Below are 23,356 nucleotides of genomic sequence, written 5' to 3' on the forward strand. Positions count from 1 at the left end.
ATATTTATTTATTTATTTGTATTTATTTATATTTCTTTACTTGGCTAAAGTACTGATCTCAATGTATTTCTTTACTTGGATAAAGCACTGATCTCAGTGGACTATTAACAGGCACAGCCTCAGTGAATAGAATCACATAAGAAATAAAAAAAAAACATATTTACTGATACAAAGATATGCTAAAACATACATATTTACAGATGTAAGAATATGCTGCAATATTTGGTTCAAGAAGCAGTTTACAGTGTCAAAACATGGATGCAAAAATGGAATCATGCTTAGCAGAGCTTTTGGAAAAGATGTAGTCATAATGAATCAGATGGCTTAGAGATAACAGCATATCATTATATAGAGAGGTATGAAGACATTAGAAGAGGTGAGTATGAATAGTTACAGGAAAATACCATGGTGAGAAGACAAATAAATGGTAAGACAAGCATGCAGAGGAAAGAACAGTATAAAGGAGAAGTGTGAGAGATGCAAAGAGAAGAGGGAAGAATGATGAATGAGAGGCAGTAAGTGAGGGGATGATAAAGTGAGATAAAGAAGGATGAAATAGGGGTAAATGGGTGTGAGAGGGCTGCAGGGTTCATGTAATGTGATCTATGTATATGTGTAACTGCACTTTGTTTGGGATAAGTGGTATTCCTTGAGCTGTCGTCTGAAGTCTGAGTATTTTTTAATGTATTTGATTAGAAAGGAGTACCATAGTTTAGCTGCTAAGATGAAGACTGCAGAATCTGTGCAATGAAGCTTGTTTCTTGGAGTTAGTAGGATGGGTTGAGATTGAGAGATACCTGAGATTATATGTGGGGGTTTTGGTGAAGATTTTATTCTTGAGAGAGGAAGATGTTTTAGGAGAAAGGGCTTTGTGAATTAGTGATCCTAGTAGGAGACTGGCTTTCAATTGCATTGGGAGCCATTTGGCTTAGCAAGACTTAGGCGATGGTGTTCCTTAATGGGGCAGTTAGTAACAAGCCAGCAGATTTTGGTGGTTATGATTTGCAAGGTGGTGGCAGGTTTCTTTGCAGCTGCAGGTATTATAGGTAGTTCATGTATGAGTTGAGGTAAGAGTGTTTCTTTCCCTATGGAAGCTTTATCTAGCTTGGACAGAAAAGGTGATAATAGTTTGTTTGCTCAAACTAGTAGTCTGTTGAACGTTTTGCATGTGCTTTGAATGTGTGGATGAAAGTTAAGAGATTGGTCTAGCCAAATGCCAAGGTATTTGAAGGATATAGTTGTTTCTATGGTGGTATTGTTAGCATCTTTAATATTAATGATGCTGGGTGCTTTGCCTATTTTATGTCTGGTTCCAAATAGCATTACTTTGTTTTTCAAGGGATTGAGTATAAACTGCTGGCTTATTAGCCATTGGTTGAGGGTTTGGAGGTCATCTTGGAGTTGAGTCTGAGTAATAGTGTGGGATTTGTTTGAGGTGTAAATGACCATGCTATCTACATAAAGAATTCGAGGTATCTGAAGGCATTCAGATGGAAGTTTATTAATAAATATGGAAAATAGCAAAAGAGCTAAAGTGGAACCCTGGGGGACTTGTTTCCTAAGTGGAGCTGTTTCAGATATAGTGGTGCCCACTTTTACCTTGAAGGATCTGTTGTTGACTAAATCTACAAACCACTAATACCTATTTCAGTTCGTTTGTCAAATAGCAAGTTATGGCCAGTTAGATCAAATGCTTTGTGAGGTAAATGAGTCAGGTCCTGTCAGGTTGCCTTTGACCATACTAGATAGGATGTCATCTGTGAAGAATTAGAGTGCTGTTAGTGTGCTGTGTCCAGACCAGAATCCATGTTGCTCCTTGGATAGAAGATGATATTGATGTAAATAAGTAGTAATTTGTTTGTGGATAATTTTTGCTATTATTTTAACTAAAGTCAGAAGTATTGGCATAGGACGGTATTATGAAGCAGTAGTTGGCTTGAATAGTTTTTTTAATAGGAGTGTTTTCCATATCTAAGACATAATCTTATTAATTATGTAGTGGCTGTATATGTAAGTAAGAGGATGGGAGATGAAGTCCTTACAAAGGTGAATGAACCAAAAGGCTAAATTATCTGGGCCTGGGAGAGTATCTATTTGAATATGGTCTGTTTGTGTTTCTGTCTCTTTGATTCTAATCCTTTTAAAGTGGAATAGTGGAATGTAAAGGGGAGATGGTTGTTGTGTGGCTATTGGGTTGGTAGCTTTGTATTGTTGATGTGAGGTAGGTTGCTGAATTAATTGAAGAAGTTAGCACATGAGAATTTGTTGTGATGGTGTTAGAGACGTTCAGGGGAGTGGAGTTGTGCTGAATTTTCTGACCAGTTAACAAGTTGATATCCCTCCAGAATGTTTTGGGTTTGGCTAAAAGTGATATTTGTTTGTTCTGGTAGCAGCTGTTTTTGAGTCTGCAGCCAGATTGCTTGGCTAGGTTGCATAGTGAGGTATATTTGGCTCAGGAGTCTGAGTAGAGATGCATTTCCAACTCTGCTGTGCTTCATCACATAATTTGAGGAGGTGTTTCAGTTTGTTAGATACTCAGTCATATTTATGAGGCCGTAGTATCCTTTGTACTAATGGAAATAATTTTTTTTTCAAGTACAGTTCGGTATTAGTAAGGTCATTGGCTTCTTCTTTGGGGTCTTTTATGGTTGCAAGCATTCCTAACCCTGGAAAATGGTGACATCTGGGAAGTCACAGAAACCTGCTTCAAAGCTGCGGACAGAATCCCAACCTTACCTGGTTACTCATCCTGTCACACATTCCGACCCCAAACTGTGGGCAGTAAAGCCAAAGGAGGTGGAGTTTCATATACATTAAGGACATATACACCTCCAGGCTGGTCAAACAGTGTGACGCACAGGAGCCACTCCAGGTGCAGTTAACCATTGTCAAGACCCCTATTCAAATCATAGCTAGCTACTGACCCACAAATCTGACTCAAGATGCCCAATCCGCCTACTTAGACCTGTTTGAATCTATCAACATTCAACCCTTTACCCTGATCCTGGGTGACTTTAACTTCCCAAACATAGACTGGAAGAACTACTCATGCCAGAACACAAATGACCAGAGATTCCTTGATTTTGTCAATGCAGATGCCTTGGAACAGCTAGTTGATACCCTCACAAGAGGTGATAATATCTTGGACTTGGTATTACCCAACATGAGTAACCACTGCAGCATCCCAATAGTATCATCCTCCCTGGTAAAGATCCGACCACAAAGCGGTCACTTTCGAAGTCACCATCTCTCCCAACCCCCCCTCTAGCTAGGATCAGACATAAAAACTTCTTCAAAGCTGATTACAGCCTCCTGAGGGATGGTATAAACAGCTTCACAGACCCCACCCCTCTGTAGGAACTGGCACCTATATCCAAAACTACACCAAAGCACTATACGAGTATTTATATAGATACATGGAATCAGGCATGCCCGACAGGACTAAATCATCCTCTGCAAGAAAGAGTAAACCTGTCTGGTGAACATCTGCAATAAATAAACTCTATAACAAAAGGAAAACATTGCTGTCCAAGACCAAGAAGGAGCAGGTGCCCAGTTGGAAGCAATGTCTCCTTAGCCTGAACAAGCAAATAAGAGCACTAGTGAAATCCTCCAAAGCAAACTTTGAGTCCAAATTGGCCACATCTACTAGAGACAATCATAAGGCCTTCTTCACATATGTCCGCAACCTCAAAGGAAGCACCTAGATCTGTTTAGAACTGGTCGTTAAGGACACCACATATACAAATGCCATAGATATAGCAAACTTGCTGGCTGATGGATTCAGTGAAAACTTTACCCGTCTGTCCCCCCATCAGTAAATCAGGACATCCCCAGTACCTGCCCCCTTCCCCTTATACCTATGGAAAAGTTCATTACTGCTTTCTCAAAGGCAAAAAATACCACCTCCATGAGACCCAATAACATCTCAGGCTGCATCCTACGTGAACTCAGGCAGCAACTTGCCATACCACTAGGCGGGTCTATATCATATGAGCGAATCACACAAATTGAGAATGGTCATAATATCGAACGTACCGGACCTCAAACTTCCTATTGTGGGAGGCTGCACCCCCCAATCCCCACGCTAAATATATACTCCAACTCTGAGATTGCACTACAGTGAGGAAAGGGCAAATATCCCATTCTTCACTGTATTGCGATCTCAGAAAAGCACTTCAAGGTCCGGTACGTTCGATATTATGAGAGTTCGCAATTTGTGCGATTCGCTCATATGATATAGACCCCACTAGGCACCCTATTCAACCAAAACCTGAGTACTGGCTTCATCCCAGCTGAGTGGACGACAGCCACTGTCATCCCTTTACAAAAGGTGGAGTGTCCACCTATCTGGAAAATTATAGACCCATCAGCCTAATTAGCCTGATCTGCAAGGCCATGCAATGAATTATCACAAGGACATTGGCAAACTCCAAACACTTGATCCCACACAGTTTGGCTTCATCAAGGAGAGGTCATGTCTGCTAAATTTGGTCAACATCTTTGAGAAGGTCACCAAAGCTATGGATGAGAGGAAGATGGTGCACACCGCCTACCTTGACCTGGCCAAAGCCTTTGACACTATCCCCACTTGCATATAAAGGATAAACTCTCTCAACTAGGCATCAATCCATATGTTAGCAACAAACTGGCTCACTGATAGAACCTATGTAGTCAAAATAGGGGAAGGCACCTCAAGCAGTAGACCTGTAACAAGCAGCATACCCCAGGGTTTGGTCTGGGGGCATCTGTTATTTGGGATATACTTTTCTGAGATGCAGGCTAAAACCAGTGGGCTACGGCTGACCAGGTTTGCAGAAGACTGCAAGCTGGGTGCTGTCATCAATTCCCCTAGTGATGTGGACATCCTCCAAGAGGGTATCATTCAGACAAATGACTGGTGCCAGAAACAGGGCCTCAAGCTGAATACCAAAAAATGCATCATCATCCACTTTGGGGAGAATGAGGGATTTGGGCATCCAGGTTGATAGCAACCTGACTTTTGACCACCATGTTGCTTCCATTGTATGGAAAGCTTTCTACATAGCCCACCTCATAAGTAAGGGTATCTCATCCAGGGACAAGGAGGTCATAACATCCCTGTATTCTTCCTTTATATGGCCCATTATCGAGTACAATGCCCCTTTTGGCATGTACTCGCAAAGCACATGCAGCAGCTGGAGAGACCACAGAGGTTCCTCATCATTAGAATCCAGAGGCTCAAACATCTACCACACACAGATAGGCTAAAAGCCCTATCCCTCTACTCGGTTTCATACAGACTCTTCAGAGGTGACCTCTTTCTGGCATACAAGGTGTTCACGGACCCCACCTTGATGGAACTGCTGCATATCCACAAGTCAAGTTCCATTTGAGTAGCCCACATGTGCGGCCTCAACCTGGTCTGTGACATCAACAAGACTTGTTGGCAGGACAGATTTGTGCTCCAGAGACTCCCCCATCTATGGAATAGACTCCCTCTCCAAATCAAGCAGAATACCTCTTTAACCCTTTTTAAGTGCAACCTGGATAACTGGATGGGAAACAGAAAATATACCTCTGGGATTCCACCCATGTCCCTGCTGGACAGGGGCATCAGTTGCTGATTTGGCTAAACATGGGCTAAACTCTTGGCTAAGCTTATAAGGGCCTCAGGGCCAATAGCCTAATAACCTCCTATGATCCTATGAAGTAACTGAGAGCAATAAAGGCTGGTAAGGTGTTTTTTAAAATTGGTGATATTGTGAAGGGTTTGGGTCTGACGGTAATAAGTTTAGGTTTACATTTTAATGTTAGATTATGTTATGAGAAAGTTATTGGACAGTGTTCAGTGAGGGAGGGTGCATATATGGTGAGGTTAGATATTATTGCAGGATTATTAGCCATAACAAGATCTAGCAAGGTGTGCCTATTGGACTGAGAGTTTGGTCTGGTGGCTTCAGAGTTGGTTTGAGTAAGACTTAAGCTGGCCAGGAGTTCTGACATATAAATGGTTATTGGTCCTATGTAATTAGGGTTGAAGTCTCCAAGAATGATTAGGCTGCAGTGTATTGGGAGCTTTGACATATATTTATTGGATGAGGGTACTGAATTTTGGTAGTGAGGCTGGTGAAGGTAGGTAGGCACTGGCTATAACAAGAGGTTTTAAAAGGATCTAATTAGGATCTGATTCTGAGTTACTGTTAGCTTGTGCAATGATGGTGGAGTTAAGGTTGTCTTTGAAGAGAACTAGTGCCCCTTCCCCAGGTTTTTTGCCTAGTTTGGAATCTTGTAGGTAATGATAGTTTGGTATGAGGCAGTAAAGATTAAGGGTGTCAGCTTTCATCCATGTTTCTGTAATAGTTATAATGTCAAGATTATGTTATATGGAAAAGGCATTGATTTGGTTGATTTTCTTTGTGATGCAATGGGCTTTAAAGAGGGAGCAATATGACACTGTTTATTAGTTTGAGTTGAGGCACTATTGTTAAGTGGTAAACCACAAAGAATATATACCAAGGACCACATACAGCTAAAATAAAATCAAGTTTAATAAAAGGTAAGCGGTTTTGTGCCCCACACTAGGCACTTAACAAAATACAAAGCAATACACACAGTATATATATCACAACCAATTAACCAATTATATGCATATGAATAATGGGGGGGGGGGGATATAAATAATAAGATTGAAAAAGCTGAAACTAGATGTATTACTATATTGCAAGCACATAAATCTCCAGGTTTAAATGGGTGCCTTTAAAACCCCTTCTGAAAGAATGTAAATTGTTTCATTGATTGGTTCATTGGTTGTGATATATATACTGTGTGTATTGCTTTGCATTTTGTCTGATGAAGTGCTAGTGTGGAGAACGAAAGGGCTTACCTTTTATTAAACTTGATTTTATTTTAGCTGTGTGCGGTCCTTGGTATATATTCTTTGCTGCTTGGAACTTTATTATTTATACCGGACCTTTACTGCCTGTGATACTAGCTTTTATTTATTTGAGTTTACTTTGTTGGCTGTTTCTGGGCAAGCATGGCTGAAGGGCTGGATCTTGAACTTGACTATACAGCTGTGGGCTTTGATAAGAATGCTCCAGCAAGTAGGTTACATTGTTTGGTGCAAGTTAAGGAGAATCCATTGTTCTCTTTGAAGCTGGGCAATAATTGTTGCCATGATGAAGTTACTGTATCTGATGCAGAGCTTTTTAATTACAAACTTAAAGACATTGAGAACAAGTTGTATAACTTAAAGCGTTATCAATGGCAACGACTACACCTCGAAGCATGTCTACATTTTAAGGTGGTCCCTAGAGGCCTTCGTGTCTTGAAGATGCCAACCCATGGTGTTGCTTTCCCTGAATTTTTGCTTAAGTGGCAAGAACTTAATCTTGAAATAGGTTTCACTTATATGCGCTTACTGATAAATTTTTTAGACCTGTGGAAGATGAACTTTATAAATAGGTCGATGACTTCCTTAATGAGGTGCATTCTAAGACTGTTGTCGATGTTTATTTGGTACGGCTTGATGAAATGTTTACGAATGTTTCAGTTTATGAGAATAAACTGAAACTACAAAAAAGTAAAAGACTTAATCGTGACTACAATGATTTTTTGTAAAGGCCATATTTTTGTTTGTCCACGTAATATATCTGATGACTCTGATTCTGACACCATCTATGAAGTTGATAATAACAGTGAAGTTCGCAATGCCATTTCCTTGAATATTCAATGTGAAGTGGAAGGCAGACACACCTCCTTTGCATCTGATGATATTAGAGCATCAGCCTTGTCTGGCATTGAGCATGCTCACCCCCATGATGAGAATGAACAGGTAGGGGCAAGACATAAAGTGGTGGTTACTCCGTTGGCATCAGAAACCCCTTTTCTAGCTCTTCCTGCCCCTATAAAAGATGTGGATGTCCGAAGTGACAAAAAAAAAAAGGAAATTGTCGATCGAGACTGAGACAATGAAGAAATCTCCTTGGAAGCAACTAAAAATATGCTAGTTTTTAATCTTTCTTCATGTCAGCTTATTGATGCACAGGTTAGTGTCCTGAATCATGGCTTATCCTTCATTCCTACTTGTAGAACTGATTTGACTGATACTATGCTACAACTGAGACTTTTTGCATGGAATGTCATGTTACGGACAATTTTTCCTTCCGACAATGCTTCTATGTTTAAGTATAAGAAACCTAGTACTTTTTGTCTACCACTAGCAGCATCTGTTGAGTTATTTTTGAATAAATGAGAATGAGATCTACTTGATCTACAAATGAGGGGTAATAGTAATTCTTTTAAGAACTTGACTCCTGTAGAAGTTGATGCTCTTAATATTCTTAAGAATAATGTGGATATTCAAGTTTGACCTCCCAATAAGGGTGGGGGAATTGTAGTGTTCGATAAAACAAATTATGAAGCCAAAATATTTGATAATTTATCTTACACTGTTGTGTGTATGAAAATATAGTCTGCTTCTATGCATAAGTTGGTTCAACATGTTCATGATGAGTTATATGATCTATTAATGAATCAAATTATTGATTTAGAGCTTTATGAGTATTTTACAGTTGAATTTCCTTTGATACCACTGATCCATGGACTACTTAAGGTGCATAAAAATGCCTTAGACCCCCCCACCTTCATCCAATTGTCTCTGGCAATGGCTGGTTAACCAAGCTCTTATCCATCTTTGTTGAACAAAAACTTAGGGCAGTTGTTGATGCTGTTCTGTCTATTTTAAAGGACACCCAGCATTTTCTTGAGGGTTTGTTTGATTTCAACTCTGATCATGATGTTTCTAACTATATAGGTTCATAGGTTCATAGGTAGGTACTAGGCTATTGGCCCTAGGGCCTATATAAGCCTAGCCAAAGGTACCCTGGCTTTCGCCACCCAAGAAAATTATTTTCCTGTGCCACTGTCGAGCAGAGCCACAGAAGTGATCCCCGGGGTGAATTTTCTATCTCCCATCCAATTATCAAGATTTTTCTTGAACAGTGCTAATGAAGAGCTTTGTTTGATATAGATAGGTAGTTTGTTCCAGAGTATGGGAAGTCTCTGGGACAGGAATCTATCCCTCCAGCATGTTCTGTTTATTGTGGTGACAAGGTTTAGGTCCCTAGAGCGTGTAGCTCATAGGGATTGGGATTTCTTTAAGTGGAGCATGTCTAAAAGCTCTGGGTTTGACATAGCTTTGTGTGATAGGCAGAGATCGCCTCTGAGTAGGCGATATGCAATGGAGTAAAGCTGCAGTTTTTTGAGACGGTCTGCATAGGGCATCTCTTTGAGGCCGGTAATCCTCTTTGTGAGATATTTCTGTGGCCTTTCCAGTTGTTGTAGATATGTTGTGAGATACATACCAAAAGGGGCATTGTACTCTATAATGGATCTAATGAGTGACGAGTAGAGGGGAACAATGACCTCTTTTTTCCTGGATGAGAAACCTTTTGTGATGAGGTGTGCCACACAGAAGGATTTCCTGACTACTGTGGCGATGTGATTATCAAAGGAGAGACTACTGTCCACCTGTGTCCCAAGGTCTCTTATCACACTTTTGGTGTTAAGTAGACTACCACCTATGTGGTAGTTCATGGGTACTGAGTTTTTACCAAAAGGAATGACAATGCACTTTTTGGCATTGAGCTTGAGGCCATGGCTTTGACACCAGGCATCTGTCTCAGCAAGGCTCTTTTGTAGGATGTTCACATCTTTTGGAGTTTTGATTATGGCTCCTAGTTTGCAGTCATCTGCGAACTTCATTAGCCAAAGACATTCTGTGTTGGCCTGTACTTCAGAGAAGTAGATACCAAACAGGAGAGGGCCCAGGACTGAACCCTGTGGTACTCCACTTGTCACTGGTCTGAAGCTGGATTTGGTGTCTGCTACTTTCACAGTGTGGGTTCTGTCAGTGAGCCAGTTGGCAACCCATCTTGTGACATAGGGATTTATACCTAGTTTAGTGAGTTTATCTATAATTCCAGAGTGGGGGATGGTGTCAAAAGCCTTGGCGAGATCTAGATAGGCTGTATGAATCACCTTACCCTCATCTACGGCTTTGGTGACTGCTTCAAAGAAGTCTATCAGGTTTAGGAGACATTATCTGCCTTTTACAAACCCGAACTGGGTGGGGTCCTGAGTTTGGAGATTACCAATGTCATTGTTTATAAGTTCCATGATGATATGCTCCATAGCCTTGCAGATCAAGCTCGTTAGGCTAATTGGGCAGTAGTTTCCGGGGTCTGTGGTGGCTCCCCCTTTGTGGAGTGGGATAACTGTCACTGTGCGCCATTCAGAGGGCACATAGCCTGAGGTGAGGCTATGATTGAACATGGTACTTAGGTGGGGTGCCAGTTCGTTCTGTAGTTCATGTAGAACACAGCCTGGGATGTCGTCAGGTCCCATGGATGCTGTGTTCTTGGGCTTTGGATAGTGTGTTTTTTACCTGTGCAGCCGTGATTACAGGAACTTTGCATTCTTTTGGTATAGAGATGGGCCCTTTAGGGGATGACAGAGGGGTAAAGTTAGCACTGAACCTATCTGCCAGGATGTTGGCAATATCCATTGGTTCTGTATATTTAGTGCCATTGTGCTGTAACTCAGAGCAGAATGCTTTTGTCTTTAGAGTCAGTGGCGATTTTGTTTTCATAACTAGCTTTGGAGGATATTATGAGGGATCTCAGCTTCTTACTGAAGCTGACCAGGGAGTTTCTCCAATTATGGAATTTTACTCTTTTTTGTAACAGTTTCTTTCTTCTGTTGTACAGTTTGTTTATGGCAGGGGACCACCAGATTGGCATCCTTTTTTTGGAGGATAGCATCTTGGTTCTGTTAGGGATTGCACGATACATGCACTCATGTAAGTGCTTATAAAGTGCATTTGTGTAGGATTCAGCAGTCATACCTCTATTGTCCATCAGCATGGGTGTCGTGAAGTTTGTCACTTCTGTCTTAAGAAGCGTGAAGTTGGCTTTGGAGAAATGTTTTACTGTGGTTTCCATAATGGGGGGTGGGGGAGGGATGTGGATGTCTAGGGTGATTAGCTTATGGTCGGATCTGACCAACGAGGAATTGACCTCTGGTGTGGAGCACTGGTTGCCCATGTTGGTAATAACCAGGTCTAGGATATTGCTGCTCCTGGTGGGGGTGTGGATAATTTGATCCATGGCATTGGAATTTCAGAAAACGTTGAGCACAAGAGTTGGTACATGAGTAGTTTTCCCAGTTAATGGTAGGGTAGTTCAAATTGCCCATTATTAGGGTGTTAGGTTGTACCCTAATATTTTCCAGTGTATTAAGAAATGAGGAGTGGGAATCCTGGGGCATGGTGGGGGATCTGTAGCAAGCTACAATTTGGATTGCGGTCTTGCCCAGAGTTAGTTGCACTTGGATAATCTCAGATGCATTATGCTGAGCAACTAGCCTGGAGGTATGGATATCCTTAATGAATATGGACACGCCTCTGCCTTTAGTGTTTCGGTCCAGGTTAGGTGGCCGAAAGGTGTGGTATGAATTATAGCCTGGTAATGCAGGGGTACTCTCTGGAGCCTTGAACCAGGTCTCTGTCACTGCACAGATGTCGATGTTCTTCATTTTAAGGAGTGCCTCGAGAGAGTGCATTTTGAGGTTTAGACTTCTAGCATTGAGTAGCAATACCCTCAGATTCTTCTTGCCTGTACCTGTTAGGGTGGTGAATTTGTCATGTGAACCTTGCCTAAAAAAGGCACTATAGGGGTGGCTAGAGCCTTAGCCAGTATCCAGAATCCCAGGGGCGACAGGTGCAGGCCATCTCTGGCAAAGCATCGTGGCTTGTCGATCATGTCATCCCAGGCAGACAGATACTGGATCCCCTTAGAATGACACCAGAAGCTTAGCCAATTGTTGAAGTCAATCATTTTGTCCTTGTACTGTGGTATCATTCTGGGTGATGGCAGGATGCTACTCAGGGCTAGGGTCATACCTGCCTGGGCTACAAGATTGGACAGCTCCTCCATGTCCCTTTTCATGTAGTCCAAGGAGGTACATCTCAGGTCATTCACACCAACATGGACAATGACAGAGTCATATTTGTACTTGTTGTGGAGTGACCTGAGTGCATGTGTTATGTGGTGGATCCTGGCACCCAACAGGCAGCTGACAGTAACTTTCTCCTTGTTTAGCCTTGTGAGTGGAACATCAGTGTGCCTGACTATAAATTCACCTATGACTAGAGTGTTGGGTACGTTGTTATGCCTTATGGGCTGTGGTTGAGTGGCACACTGAGTTTGTGGGCTATGTGTCATTTGGGTTGTGTTGGGGGGTGGAGGTTGCTTGTGTTTCTGCTTTGGAGGTCCCTGTTGCTTGGGCAGGTTTTTACTGAGAGCCTCCGCAAATGTAGGTGTGTGTTTTGTGTTTCTATGTGTGTGTTTTGGTGGTGTAGGTTTTGAGGGACTATGTGCTGAGTGTGGTGTGGTGCAAGTGTTTACCTTCTCCTCTTGACTGTCTAGTCCAGTCTTGGGTGAAGAGAGCTTTGCTTCCAGTTTGGCTATATAAGTGCATCTCTCACAGGTTGTAGTGTTGGGTGGTAGGAGGAGAGGGTTGTCTGTGTACATGAGGCAATTACTGCATTGCCCCAAGATGCCCAGATTCATCAGGTAGACAGGAGAAAACACCGGGGGCTGACCCTTAGACATGCCTAGATAGGTGCTTATTTGTTAAGTACTAGAAACTGTTTTCCTCTAAACAGTGAGGAAAGTTGAGTGCTGTAGTAATTTGTAGCTTATTTAGTGCTTATACTTGTAACACAGGATGTCGATCCACTGTTTACAGTGATTCCAAATATGGAAGGTGTAGAAGCTATTAATCTTTTTCTGCATAAGCATAGTGATTATTCTAATGATCTGATATTTTTGATATATGCGCTTTTGGATCTTGTCCTTGAAAATAATGTATTTATGTTAAGGACTGTATTTATCTACAGAAGGTTGGCGTGGCTATGGACACTTCATGTCCCAATAGCTATGCCAACCTTGTGATGGTCACTTGGGAAGATGAGTATGTTTTGTGTTCACATGCCTTTTCACAGCATTTAGAATTCTTCAGAAGATTTGTTGATGACATATTTTTTCTATTGGATGGTTCCATGTCTGATTTAGACTTATTTGTTACATATCTTGAGTCGACTACTGAATATCTTAGGCTTACTAGAAATGCCGACATGGACTGTATTGATTTCTTGGATGTACAGCTTTATAAAGGAGATAGAGGTATGTTAGAAACCTCTAGTTATAGGAAATCCTGCAGAAGAAACACCTTGTTGCATCATACCAGTATGCATCCAGGATATGTTTTTAAGAATATTGCCATGAGTCAAACTTTTAGAGTATTTAGATGTCGTACAAGTGATGAATATTTTCATCAAGCATATGGTACACTGAGACATGAATTACTGGTTTGAGGTTACTCTAAGTGGGACGTTGACCCAGCAGACAAGGTGATAAGAAATGCTAGGCAGAATCTGGCTAAATCTTATTTTTCTAATATGATATGACAGACATGTTAAACCTGTCATTACTTTTACTAGTGATGTAAGTAAGATTTGCGATGTTATACAGAAGAATTGGCCAGTGCTTATATCTGATGTAGTTGGCGAGACACCAAAGTTTTGTTTTAAGAGTAGTCTATCCCTTAAAAGACAACTTTGTTATGATAACAGTAGGAGAATTAGTTCACTTTCAGATAGAAAAGGGACATTTGCTTGCCGGGGTTGTGCATCATGTTCCTTTATTTCTAGTTCTAATATTTTTGTTCATCCTTTAACTAGCTACATATTTAATCCTAGATTTTATGCAGATTGTCTGACTAGAAATATAGTATATCTTGCTGTATGCAATCAATGTTGTAGCTTCTATGTGGGTAAGACATGCAGGACCTTGAGGGAACGCCTGTTAGAGCATGCAAGTTATATGAGGAATAAGGACATCACTAGTTATATAGACATATTGATGTTTTTAATGATCATTCTTTTAGTTTTTTAGTACTGCAATGTGTGTATATGAATAATAGTGATATAAATAATAAGACTGAAAAAGCTGAAACTAGATGGATTACTATATTGCAAGCACATAAATCTCCAGGTTTAAATGGGTATGTGCCTTTAAAACCCCTACTGAAAGAACGTAAATTGTTTCATTAATTGGTTAATTGGTTGTAATATATATATACTGTGTGTATTGTTTTGTATTTTGTCTGATGAAGTGCCTAGTGTGGGACACAAAAGCTCGTACCTTTTATTAAACTTGATTTTATTTTAGCCATGTGTGGTCCTTGGTATATATTCTTTGCTGCTTAGAACTTTGTTATTTATACCGGACCTTTACTGCCTGTGATACTAACTTTTATTTATTTGAGTTTATTGTTAAGTGGCCCCAGACTGGGCTGAATGCTGCCTTTTAGCAGAAGTATAAAGACAATGGGACTGAATTTGAATAATGCTTTTGGAATGTGTAGTTTTGGGTATAACTGTTTTTTTCTACCAAACTTAGAAATAATGAGGGATTGGGACCCAGATATGTTTGATGTATGTGAGTTGAGTGCTGGCATGGGTCCAATGTGATATGAATGTGTAATGGGATACAGGTAGGTAGTATGTGTGTAAGTATGGTGTACAGGTAGGTAGTATGTGTGTAGGTATCGGTCGGTAGTATGTGTGTAGCTATGGCATATGGCTAGGTACTATGTGTGCAGGTATGGTGTATGTGTAGGTAGTATGTGTGTAGGTATTGGTCGGTAGTATGTGTGTAGGTATGGGGTATGTGTAGGTAGTATGTGTGAAGGTATTAACGTAGTTTGATATATGGAGGCAGTGGCAGTCAGGTAATTGCTGTGTGTTTTTGTGTAAGAGTTGAAGAAAAATAATTACTAGAAGCAGGAGAGTATAAATATATGTCATGATTAAATGTATTCCTAGTGTTAAGTAACTGTAGTAGAGGCTTGAAGATTTAGAGAATATGGAGTGTGAGAAAGGAAAGCAATATTCCATTAAGGGGGGTTTATTGGATGGATAAAAATGGGAGGAGAGCAGTGTTTGTCTAGGGAATTGGGGTGGAAGAGGATCAAAGATGAGATGTGAGAATGAGATGACTGGAAAAAATGGAGCTAACTTCGGACTGCATGTGAGGAGTGGATAAGCAAAGTATGGAGGAATGTTGCTGAGAGGAGCAAAGGGTGAGAAGCTAGGGATAGGTCAAAGGCTGGGAAGAACACAAGGGAGTACAAGTTTCTGTGGCAGTTAAAAAAGGAGGGGGGGCAAAGACGTTTAAAGAAATGCAAGAACATACATGTCTGCTGTACAGGTCATTGCGGTATGAAAATGTAGATCGCAGTGGTAATAAACCATTTTGTTTTATACTAATTTAAGTCAGGATTGTTTATGTTGTTTGACACTGTGGAAATAGACCACTTTGTTTATACTAATTTAAGTCAGTATTGTTTATGTTGTTTTACACTGGGGTGTTTAGAAAGTCTCTGCAGGACTAGCTGCTGCCACTGTGCAGCTTTATTTTTCTGCTTTGCTCCACCATATATCTGGCCACTGCCTTCAATATATTCAGCCACTCTCTTTTATTTGAGTGTCATATACATCTTTGATAGCTATGGAAGTCTGAAATTTGTTTTTATATAACAGAGTGTTCCACAACTGTACCGTGACATGAACCAAAATGTGTGTACATGCACTATGGCCTCTTGTGCCTCACATGCATGCTTTCACAATCACTGCAGTCCACTGTATGATGTTCAATGCCTCCTTCTGAAACTGCCAATAGGCTGATCCTCCTGAGCATATGGCTAGCCCTTGGCAATCATTAACTGATGCTTCTGCAAGTAGGGTCTTCTCTTTTATCTTTCTCTTGAGAAGGGAGGACTTGACCTTTGGCTGCTCGACCCTTTTCTCACCATGCAACCCACTGGTTTCTAGATCACTAGTTCAACCCAGGTTGCCAACATTACAAACAGAACTGTCCCTAAATACCTGTTGGATAAGTACAGCATTATTGTTTTAAACTCATGGTGTTATTTTTTGGATACTTTAAAGCATTTATTCTTGTGTCTTGTGAATATGCATAAACTAAAGTGAAAATATAAAAAAATCAATTTGTCATGTTCTAAATTTTTAGGGTCAGTTTCAGAAATTTGACAGAAGAGCTCAGTGACCCTTGTTGCCACATTCCTCAGCCTATTTTTGATTTCAGAGTCTTCATAAATAAGTAATTAATATACTTAGAACTGTTCTCTAATCTGCAAGGAAGCTTAATGAAAGGGCTACTCTACAGTTGGTTAAAGTGAAATTCATCGAACATCAGTAGCCCAAAGAAAAAAGCCAAACAAGTCAATGTCAGTCATTGTTTCCCGTAGGAAGTCATTGCTGATGTAATTTCTAAGTGTGCATTGACAATGCTTCAGTTGTTTTAGGAGATTCACCCTTTAAGTTAGTGCAACCCATTAATTGGTGTGTATAAGTTTGGGGGTGTGGAGGGCTTGCCCCCCTGCAAACAACACTTAAAGTTTGAGTTAATTGTTTCATCCTTCTGTGTTTCAGGCATTATTTTATTTGATGTTTCAGCTCCTTGATATAGTGGAATTCAACATTTTATAGTAAAACATAATAAAAGCACTTGGAGGATGGACATGTTTTCTCTTTATAAGTTAGTAACTGTAAGAAATGTGTTTTTCTCCCTAAAACTGCACAGGGCAGCTATAATAATAATAATATAGTTCACTGTATGTATAAAATGCACGTGTTAAGACAAATATCTTAGAATCCAATGCTGAGCTGTAGTGCTTCCTCTTCTGCAGTACATCATGGCTGGATGTATTTTGCAGATAAAATGCATACGTTTTAGGATGCAATAAGAGTAAACAGATTATGCCAAGCTGCATGCTGCATATACTTAGTGCACCAAACTTCTGTGGAGAAAGACCCACCATCTAGAAATGCAAATACTCCTTGCAGGTAAGCATGTCCTTCTTTTCTGCACTATGCTATACATGTCATCTCTAAAGGTAGCATCAGCCTGGTTTGTCATTTCTCAGGATGAGTTCCAGAAGAATCACACAGCTTTGAGTGCTAACAAGGATGAAACAAAGTTTGCTTCCTTTCAGAATTTGAAATGCATGTGGTAAGTAGTCCCTAATATAATATAGGCCTGATTTGAAGAAATATTACCATCCTGTCATATAGGTTCTACTTATTTCTGACACATAAGATGATGTGTTTTGTAGTTACTTCATCAATTGACTTCAGCATTTATGTGATGAGCCTTCACTTTATACCTGTTCAGCTCTCACACCAATGAAAGTTGAATTAACATGCAAAAACAAAATCTTGAATTACTTAGAATTCAACTTTGATGAAGAAAGAAATATTCAAAAAACGTTTTTTAAAATACAAATATAAACTCGGAGTACACACAAGTACAATATTTTTAGGCAATGTCAGTCTTTTAAAGTTCTTAGGCAATGTCAATCTTCTAATGTTTTTAGGGAAAATCAGTCTTAAAACTTCCCACATAACAAAACAGAATCCAGAAAGCATAACGGTATTGCTGCTCAGCGCTAGCAGGCTAAGCAAAAAGCTCCACGCCCTACAAGTACTCCTTACCCTGGAAAACATTAATATATTCATTGCCATGGAAATCTAGTTTAAGACCAAAGAGAGCACTCCATTAGAGCAAGGTTTAAATGCCCACCTCATGTTTAGACCCACCACACTACATGTAGGCACTAAAGGCAGCTGTGTCTCCATTTTCTTAAAAAGATATTTCACCTCTAGAGTAATTAGACAAAATAATTACAAGGAACTCCTCCATGTCCAACTTAACATTAACAAAACTCCTTATCATATCACATACTACACTAACTACAGGACCCACTTTATGTCCTCCTCAGCCCATACTTCCTACTAACTAAGATGGAGCTCGTATTCATTAAACCAAACAGCATTCTCCTAGACGTCTACAGCTATCCCTTCATTAACTGAGAGACTTCTTGTACAACCTCAAACATATATGCCTAGAACTTACTGGACTTCATCACCATCAGTACAAACTTTCTGGACAAGAAAATACTTCCACAAAAAAAAAACTGTCAGAAGCTTCAAATGAAAATTTGCGTTCATTAATACAACAGATTTGTGAAAAACAGTATATAGATTAATAAATTTTCATCTGTTTGGAAAAAGAAACATCTGAGGAAGTGGAAAAATATAAACAACAAAACCAAGAGATATTTGAAAAGTATAAAAAAAGAAATATGGACATGGGAAAGAGAGAGATTTGATATAGTGCAATATTTACGCAAAGGAAAAAGCCAAATTAATCAATATAAAGAAGGCAGCCCCAAAGATATTCAAATAGAAATACAGGCAAAGGCATCCAGATATTGAAAATTTCACAGTAAAAAAAAATAATATCACAAAGATAGAATGTAGAAAAGAAGATTAGTAAAGTAGAAGTTAAAAAAATAGAAGTTGGAAGTTATGGAGTGCCTGTGACGTGAAGGATTTGGTGTAGAAGGTCTAACAGAGATTACATCACAGTATGGTGGAGTGAGTCACCAAAGTAAGGAGAAGCAGGAAGATCAGGAAACATCTGAAGAAGAAATATGGACATGGGAAAGAAAAATAAATTTAATATGGTGTAATATTTATGCAAAGGAGAAAGCAAAACTAACCAATATAAAAAGAGCAGCACCAAAGATATTTGAAGATAAATGCAGGCAAAGGAATCCAAACATGGAAAACTTTACAATACAAAAATAAGAAGACAAAGAGGAAAAGCAGAAAAGGAGATTAGTAATGGAGAAGTTAAAGAAACAGAATTTGAGGTTATGGAGAATCTGCAAAGTGAAGGATTCAGTGTAGAAAATCTAATTCAAGAAGCACCACAACAGGATAGAGCAATGGATTTCCAAATTAAGGGGAAACCAGTGGAACAGGAAGCAATTAGTCAGGCGCCATATGAAGATAATTTGGTGGCTTCCACAGGAAACCAGTATAAATGTTCACCTGAAGGTAGACAGCAAGAGAAGGAACAGGAAACTGTGGAAACTCTGATGCAGTCAATGTTGAGGAGTGATAGGCCAGTGAGTTCCCATATGACAGAGCACTGGATGGCACAGGATGAAACTGAAGAGAATGTGCCACAGGAAGATGCTATAGAGCCTTCTGTAGAATGCCTGCAGGAAATGGAAAACAAGGGATGTGCCCTTAGTTTGAAAGAAAATGAGCTAAGATAATAGTTGCTTGATTTAATAGACATAGACAGCTATATCAAGATCAATGAAAGAAATAGACTGCAGGAGGTTAATAAAACCCAAAAAGTCAGAAGTCTGATAAAACAAATGACCACAATAATTAGGACTGTCCATAGAGATCCATGCACTATAACAGAAGTAAACAGGATGTATTACTGTGCAGCTAAATTAATAACTGATAAAGTCCTACCACAAGAACACAGGGTAGTGAGGGAAAGGAAGGGGAGAAATTGAATGCCATCATAGAAATATCGAATAGAGGAAACTATAAAGCAGTTAAGACAAGACGTATCACTAAATATAGATGTGATAAAAGCAATGCACAGTATTAGAACAGACCAAGATCTATCATGCACTATTGCAAGTAAACTAAAAATATCAGCACAGGCAGAAAAACTTAGAAGATACATAGAAATATATAAAGGAAAAGTACATAAGCAATTTATTGATGACCCAAAAAGTTTTATATAGAATTGGTAAACAAGGTAAAAGGAACTAAAAGACCACCAAAAAAGAAAAAAATAGATACATTTTGAAGATGTATCTATGAAGATCCTGTGGAACATAACAAAGATGCTAAATGTATAGAAGAAGCAAAAGAAAGAATAAGAAGTTTAAAGGTACAGGATATGAAATGGGATGAAGTAACAGCCAGAGAGATTGAAACAGAGTTAAGAAAAGCCTCAAATTGGAAAACCCCAGGCCCAGATGCAGTATCTAACTTCTGGTTAAAAGTATTAACATCTTTGCATGAAGATTTAGCCATGAGTAAAAACTATTTATATGTTCACCCTGAACAGACACCAACCTGGCTAACAACAGGAAAAACAGTGCTCCTACTTAAGAGTGAACCTACAAGCTACCCTAAAAATTATACACCAATAACTTGCCTTTTGACAACATATAAACCATACACGGGAATTGATGCCGACAGAGTCTATAGTCATTTAGAAGAAAACTCAATTATGGCAACAGAACAAAAGGGCAATAAAAAAAGTCATATGGAACAAAGGATCACTTGTTGCTAAATAAATTCATAGTGAAGAACTGTAAAAAGGGAAGAATTTAAGTATGGGATGGCTTGACTACAAAAAAGCATTTGATGGTATCCCACATTCATGGATAAAAGAGTGCTTAAAATTGTATAACATACACCCTACACTGATCGACTGCACTACAGTCACCATGAAACAGTGGCAGAACACTTTGCAATTAAGCCATGGTAAAGAACAAATTATTATTCCATGGATAAAAATTCAAAGGGGGATATTCCAGGGTGTCTCTCACCGCTGCTATTCTGCCTTGCCCTTAACCCATTAAGCTGTCTACTAAACAGCTTAGGCTATGGCTATAATTTGGCTCCTAGACAACAACAAAGTGTAAAGACATCTCATCTTATCTTTGTCAATGATTTAAAACTGCATAGCTCATCAGATGAGGAACTGAAAGGACAACTGCAAGCTGTCAAAACTTTTTCAGATGATATAAAATGTCATTTGGTCTTGATAAATGTGGAAAAACAACCTTTAAGGCAGGAAAACTTCAGGACCAAGAAAACATCAGTTTAGGACAAGATTGTGATATAAAAGAACTTGAACAAGAAGGAGTGCATAAATATTTGGGAATTGATAAAGGATCAAAAATAAAACATGAACAAATGAGAATAAAACTTAGTAAGGAGTACTTTAGAAGACTTAAATTAATCCTGAAAATAGCACTGACATCTAGGAACAAAATCCAAGCTATAAACCAATTTGCTCTTCCTGTCCTAATTTACAGTTTTGGAGTGGTTGACTGATCCCCAAAACGTGTTTTAGGCTAAGAACTTGCTGTATTAAACTGGACGTATAAGAGAATTTAAGTACCTTTATCTGCTCTTTTTTTTTCAAAAAAATACAGTATTTAAATTGATTTTAACTGTGTGGAAGGAATATTAATTGAACTGGAAGTTAGTCAGTGTTGGCTGAATTTTGTTATTTGCTAGTAATTACAGGTGTGGGGGTAGTCACATTCTTTGATTTCCTGTCCTTGCCTATTTAAGTGGTACAGTGTGAAATATTTTCTGCTTAAAAACCTCAGCTTTGGCCGGTTAAGAACTTGCTGTATTCAACTGGATGTATAAGAGAATTTAAGTACCTTTATCTGCTCTTTTTTTTTCAAAAAAATACAGTATTTAAATTGATTTTAACTGTGTGGAAGGAATATTAACTGAACTGGAAGTTAGTCAGTGTTGGCTGAATTTTGTTATTTGCTAGTAATTACAGGTGTGGGGGTAGTCACATTCTTTGATTTCCTGTCCTTGCCTATTTAAGTGGTACAGTGTGAAATATTTTCTGCTTAAAAACCTCAGCTTTGGCTGGCTAAGAACTTGCTGTATTCAACTGGACGTATAAGAGAATTTAAGTACCTTTATCTGCTCTTTTTTCCCCAAAAATACAGTATTTAAATTGATTTTAACTGTGTGGAAGGAATATTAACTGAACTGGAAGTTAGTCAGTGTTGGCTGAATTTTGTTATTTGCTAGTAATTACAGGTGTGGGGGTAGTCACATTCTTTGATTTCCTGTCCTTGCCTATTTAAGTGGTACAGTGTGAAATATTTTCTGCTTAAAACCTCAGCTTTGGCCGGCTAAGAACTTGTTGTATTCAACTGGACGTATAAGAGAATTTAAGTACCTTTATCTGCTCTTTTTTTTTTTCAAAAAATACAGTATTTAAATTGATTTTAACTGTGTGGAAGGAATATTAACTGAATTGGAAGTTTTCACTCTGCTCTTCAGTTAGTCCCACCCACCCTCCCTGTTTTTGTTTTGGTGTTAATCTTAGTGGCCTTGCAACTGCCCGCCCCTCTTGTAAGTTTGTGTTTGGATACTCCTTCTGGGCCCATCTCATTTGCTCACTCAACTGAGTGCAGTGAGATCATATTCTGATTTCAGGCACTCCTACTGTGTACAAAGAGAGCATCTGGGAAACAGAAAAAAAAAAAAAAATTTAAGCTTGTTTCCTGCCTTTCCTGTTAAGTGGTATAGACTATTTGTAGGCTTCTGAGCCCCAAGCCCTTCTGTGTTGGAGGGAAGCCTTCTAGCTTAGTTTTTTTTTCTTATAACTAGCCAGTTTTCTAGTTTCAGCACTCAAATCTGTTTCTTTGATCTCAGCACTTGTTCAGAAAAAAAAAAAAAAAATTCATCTGCTTTTACTGTACTTGTGTTTCTACCTACTTTTTTACTTTTGCATCATCTTAAAAGTACTCAATTGTATTTATTGCTGCTTGGTGTAACTCACTCTAAGCCTTTTGGTTTAAACACTTGGGCTTCGGACCAGTTGTTTTGCACTGAGAGGGTTTGTGGTCTGCACTGTAGTGGCAGAACAGGTAGCTTACATCCTTCTAGGTTGGGAACTGCTGATTGAGGGCTCAGTGTCTGTTATTCTAAAAGTGTATTAATTCTGGTTTAAGCACTTGGGCTTTCAGGCCAGTTATTTTACATTAAGAGGATTCGTGGTCTGCACTCTTGTGGGTGGAGAGGCTGGACTCTGCCCTTCTGAGCTGGGAATTTCTGGTTGAAGGCTTATAGTGCATGCATATCTGAACTGCTTCTTACTGAAGTTGGTGCGCCTTGTTTGCTGTGGCATAGACTGGATTCGGGCCTGCTGGTTCTAGCTTTGTTTGTGTAACTTGAGCACTAATCCAGGCATTCTCTAAAGTATTCAATTGTATTTATTACTGCTTGGCAGTAACTTGATTAAAGTGTAGCTATCATTCTAAGTCTTTTGGATTAAGCACTTGGGCTTCAGACCAGTTGTTTTACATTAGGAAGGTTTGTGGCATGCACTTTGGTGGCAGGACAGGTAGCTTTCATCCTTCTAAGTTGGGAACTGCTGATTGAGAGCCCAGTGTCTGTTATTCTTAAAGTGTATTAGTTCTGGTTTAAGCACTTGGGCTTCAGGCCAGTTATTTTACATTAAGAAGGTTTGTGGTCTGCACTCTTGTGGGAGAAGAGGATGGACTCTGCCCTTCTGAGCTGGGAATTTCTGGTTAAAGGTTTATAGTGCCTGAATATTTGAACTGTATCTTACTGAAATTG

At 39.3% G+C, this 23,356-nt stretch overlaps 1 protein-coding gene across 2 annotated transcripts in view; it reads left to right on the forward strand.

Annotated features, from left to right (window-relative positions):
- Positions 1-23,356, forward strand: part of ANKDD1B (ankyrin repeat and death domain containing 1B) — a 1,083,940-nt gene that overhangs the window by 332,656 nt on the left and 727,928 nt on the right. The gene's annotated exons all lie outside the window — the stretch shown is intronic.

The sequence above is a fragment of the Protopterus annectens genome, chromosome 2.part2 (genome assembly GCF_019279795.1).
Source record: "Protopterus annectens isolate FY-2018-M chromosome 2.part2, PAN1.0, whole genome shotgun sequence".
NCBI classification, from domain to species: domain Eukaryota; kingdom Metazoa; phylum Chordata; order Ceratodontiformes; family Protopteridae; genus Protopterus; species Protopterus annectens.